Raw genomic sequence first — 5000 nt, forward strand, 5'->3', positions numbered from 1 at the left:
TCTGAATATATCCGCTGCGTAGGACAATTGCCTCGGATTTCTTCTCGGAGATCTCTAATTTTGCTGATCTGCACCAACTTAGGATCAGGTCAACAACTCGTTGACCCTCGATCTCTAGGTCTCTACGGCAGTTTCCGCCCACGAGGACGATGAGGTCGTCCGCGTAGGCGACGAATCTATTCTCAACTGAGGCCTCGAGAGACCTCAGGAGATCGTCGAACATCAGGTTCCAACACGCCGGACCGAGGACGGAGCCTTGTGGGCACCCCCTCGTCGCGCGCTTGGAGACTCTTTCCGTTCCGACGGTGATACTGACTTTGCGGTCCTCGAAGTAGTTGGAGACCACTTCGAAGACGTTGCGCGGGCAAGTAGATAGGGACAGATGGGAATCTCGTTAATCCATTCATGCGCGTCACTAATTAGATGACGAGGCATTTGGCTATTTTTTTTTTTTTTTTTTTTTTTTTTTTTTTGCCTAGGGGGGGAAATGCATTTATGCACTCCCTCTGTTGTCAGAGAGGGGTGTGCCGGACTCCCGTTTCCGGACTACCGGCTAAAACCCCCCCCAACAGCAACTTTGGCTGCAGAAAGTGGCATATTGCCCGTCATTAAGGTGGTGTGGGGACGGGTAACCCAAGGATATAAAGGCGCAATAGCGCCCCACCACCGATTACCCAACCCCAACGCGCGGGAGCCCCACCCGCCCACACAGCCCAGCCATTTTGTTCCACCGAACCCAATTAGTGTGGCTTCCCTGGAGGACCCTAGTGGTGATGCCACAGAGTAACCTCCTAGGGAGCCCAAGATCCAGGAGGTAGTCAGCGGATCTGGACGACCACACTCCCCGCCAGGAGAGTGTGCACGAGGAGAAGGAGATATCACTCGGAGAAATGCGTGCATTGTCCGCTAGTTGGCGAACAATATCAGCATTCTCCGAGTAATACCTCCTCTTTCTCTCGTGATGGTCGTCCAAGGATGTTGCTCCGCTGACCACCTGCGCGTCTATCACGCTGATGTTGCCGCACCTTGTAGCGACCAGGTCAGGTTTCCTCAGTCCACACGATGTGTGGAACCGAGGCTCTACGGCAACGGTCCACCCCGCGTCGCGGAGACCAGAGGCTAACACCGCACACACGGCATCATGTCGCTTAATGCGACCGCCGTGTGTACGGTGGCATGCCTGAATGACATGGGCGGACGTCTCGGTTGCCCGACAGCCCGCCCGACACTGCAGCTCTCTGGTCTCGCGACGGATACCACGTGACGTGCGTATCCGCGTGGGTAGACTGTTAACCCGGACGTGATGATATTGGACATAGTCCCGTCCGGGTATGCCGTAGGATCCCGCATCGATCCACCAGTTGGAAAGGTTGGACCTCCCACACTCACGTAGCTCGTTACCATCCACCGACCGGAACAGGCGGTTAGCCCACCACTCCTCTCTCAGCTCCTTGGAGGACAGCATAATGCCGTCCCTCACAAGGGCCCGCTGGGCCCAGCTGAGTCGTTTATCGACCCAGCTGGACCCGGCAATAGCTTTCACTGCTGGAGAGGAGGAGGCCGCCAGATTTTCTAGGCGCGTACACATAAGTCCCGGTACGGTGGTGGTAAAGGATGGGATGCCGAGGCCTCCCATCCTGCACGGAGTGTGGAAGTATCCAACGGCGGTATCGTGCGGGAGCCGCAGCCACCTACGGAGGGCCACGCGAACTTGCCTGTCGAGGGCCCTAAGTTTCCCTAGGGTTGTCCCCGACAGAACAAGCGCATGGTAGAACCGCGGGATAAGGAACGATCTAAGTATCTTGAGCCGCTGTTGCGGCTTCAAGGGGGCTCTCGTTAGTCTCTCCATCTCGGTGTTAAGTACACTGCCGGCTCGCTTCAGTCCTACAGGCCTGAAATCGACCCCCAAGTACCGCCATTGCTCGGATGGCGAGAGTTGTTTAATCTCCTCGCCACCGGCAAGACGATACTGGGGATCGACCAGGACCTTGTATTTCTTCTGCTTACCGGCAGGCACGATGGAGAGACTCACGCATTTGCGTGCATTGAACGAGAGCCCCTGTTCCTTAGCCCGGGCCTCAACCTCACGTAGGGCTGCGGTCATACCCAACCTGGTCGACGAGACGAGGACTATATCGTCGGCGTATGCAAACGCATTTACCCGACAGCCCTCGATCTCGTAACCGACGTCGCTAGGTACCGATCTTAGTACCTCATCAACGACGAGGCAAAACAGGAGTGTGGAGAGGGGATCCCCCTGCCTCACACCCCTGCTTACGTGGAAGGGCTCCGAACGAGCGCCGTCAACCTCAAACACCGTGGTGCTATTCGCATATAGCCGGGTGGTGTAGCTAACCAATCCCTCCGGCAGACCGGTTCGTCCCAACACGGAGGACATAGCGTGATGGCTCACCGCATCGAACGCCTTGGCGACGTCTAATGAGACCACATGGATCTCTCTTAGACGTCTCCGCGCGTCTTCGAGCAGCGAAGCCAGCACAGCTATATTCTCCGCGCACCCATCATCTAAGCATCGCTGCCTAACGTCCACAAGCCTGGCCGCACGGAGACGTTTGGCCAGGATCTTGTGGAGATGGCGAACGATGACCGATGCGATGCTTAGTGGGCGGAAGTCATTTGGGTCAGAAGACCCATCCTTCTTGGGAACGAACACGGTCCGGCTAATTAGCATTTCCGGAGGGAAACCACCCGATGCGAGCACGGCGTTGAAGAAGACGGCTTTGATGCTCGTCGGAACTGCCTTCCACTGCCTCGCCGTGATGCCATCAATACCGGGTGCCGAAGAATTGGCAACTGTGACAGACGTGACGTCGTCACAGGTCACCGGGTGCCACACGTGCGCCAGGGAGGGCGTTGGTGGTAAACGCCTAGACTGCTCGACGGGGGTGGACTCCTGGGACACGAATGGTCCCCAGTGCGCAGCCATGGCCGCGACATCTGGGGAACGTGTCCCAGGTCCCCCGTCGAGGATCTCCCTGGCCGCTCTAGACATATTTGTCTTAAAGAGCGTTTGCACGCGGGCATAATCCCGGCGACGCTGCCGCTTCTTCGGCACCCTGATGGATGCATCCGGACAAGGAGGTCGCGGTCGTCTCAGGGGAGGAACAGGGAAAACACCCTGGAGCCACGCATGGAGTCCGGCAACAACATCGCGCCCGTGGAGGAGGTTGTTTGCGACTCCAACGAGCGCGAGTGCGCCGAACCCCTGGATACGGACGACCTCGGGAAGGAGTTCCCGGATAGCCGTCCGAAATCCATCATGCGGGCTCTCACTCCCCTGCATTGAGCGAGGCGATGGCAGGTGTGATGGGTCCGAAGGTGGTGTTGGACCCATCACATCCTCGTTCCGCGGCGGATCATCACGGATCTCAACCGTGTCGGAACGGAGGGAGGAACCACCTGGTTGGTGATCCGCCACCTGGAGGGCGTGGAGCGCTTGGGCTACAAGATTTTTGTAGTCCGCTCCACGCCTCGCACCCTTGATTGACTCAAGGGTGCGTCCCATGGGGAGCACGGCCATCAGGTGTTGATTGATGAACCGTACTCCCCTGGTGGCGGCAAGTGCCTCCTCCCTCGCCATCAAGCGCAGTTCTTCAGCGCTCCAACGCTTTTTGACTCGCTCAATGTCGACTTCCGCGTTCATCTCGTCCGGATGCATGCGACGTCGGTGGACCCCCAATCCAATCTTGGAGGGGAAGGTGCGGCAACAGTCCGGACACATGAATGTGCCGGTCAGCGGGACGCGCGCCCCGGAGGGCCCTGGATCTATACCACTGATGGTCGGTGGTGGAATTGGGCTCGGTGGAACAAAGGCTGGGGCGGGGGCGGGAGGCCGCAGTGGGGTAGGAACCGGCGGCGCGGCTGCCACGGCCTCGTCTACAGGTCCGGCGAGCCGAGGCCCTCGCCGGAGATTATAATTATCAACTCTTCTTTTTGGGCCTGTAGACAAACCAGTGCGACGGGGTGGCAGCCCGCCGCACCGGGGAGCTAAAGAGCTCCACCCTCCCCCGGACGACACGATAAATCGTGTCGCCGACTCGCTCCGGCCCGAAGGCGGGGGGCAGGTGCATGGGCCCAAAGACCCTTAAAGCGAGCCTTTCGCCTGAACCCCGTTGGCATGACCCGGCAGGTACCTATAGGAGGTGGGGAAGACTTGGACGGGAGAGGCTAATGGACCTAACAAGAGGTCTATATTGCGCATCACCGTCCCTGCAACTATAACTCCCCTTAAGAGAGTCATAGTTACTCCCGCCGTTTACCCGCGCTTTTTTGAATTTCTTCACGTTGACATTCAGAGCACTGGGCAGAAATCACATTGCGTCAACACCCGTGGGGGCCATCGCAATGCTTTGTTTTAATTAGACAGTCGGATTCCCCTAGTCCGTGCCAGTTCTGAGCTGAGCGTTGAATGGCGGCCGAAGAGGACGACCGCACCGATGGGAAACGCCACGGAAGCCTCGCAGCAAGGAAGATCCGCGGGAGGCCAAGGCACGGGACCGAGCTCGGATCCCAGCCACGAGAGCCGTTCACCTCGCCCAGGCCCGGCACGTCAGCCAGACCCGCTTCCCGACCAAGCCCGACACGCCCCGCTCCTCAGAGCCAATCCTTATCCCGAAGTTACGGATCCAATTTGCCGACTTCCCTTACCTACATTAATCTATCGACTAGAGGCTCTTTACCTTGGAGACCTGCTGCGGATATGGGTACGAACCGGCGCGACACCTCCACGTGGCCCTCTCCTGGATTTTCAAGGTCCGAGGGGATGATCCGGACACCGCCGCAACTGCGGTGCTCTTCGCGTTCCAAACCCTATCTCCCTGCTAGAGGTTTCCAGGGAACTCGAACGCTTATACAGAAAAGAAAACTCTCCCCGGATCTCCCGACGGCGTCTCCAGGTCATTTTGGGTTACCCCGACGAACACTCTTACGAGGGCCCGAATGGTATGCGGTTCCGCTGCCGGGTTCCGGAATAGAAACCG

The 5000-nt window shown here is 58.3% G+C and overlaps 1 pseudogene; it reads right to left on the bottom strand.

Annotated features, from left to right (window-relative positions):
• LOC143261448 (large subunit ribosomal RNA) overlaps positions 1-5000 on the bottom strand; it is a 10414-nt pseudogene that overhangs the window by 3277 nt on the left and 2137 nt on the right.

This window comes from Megalopta genalis, unplaced genomic scaffold (genome assembly GCF_051020955.1).
Source record: "Megalopta genalis isolate 19385.01 unplaced genomic scaffold, iyMegGena1_principal scaffold0052, whole genome shotgun sequence".
Lineage (NCBI taxonomy): Eukaryota > Metazoa > Arthropoda > Insecta > Hymenoptera > Halictidae > Megalopta > Megalopta genalis.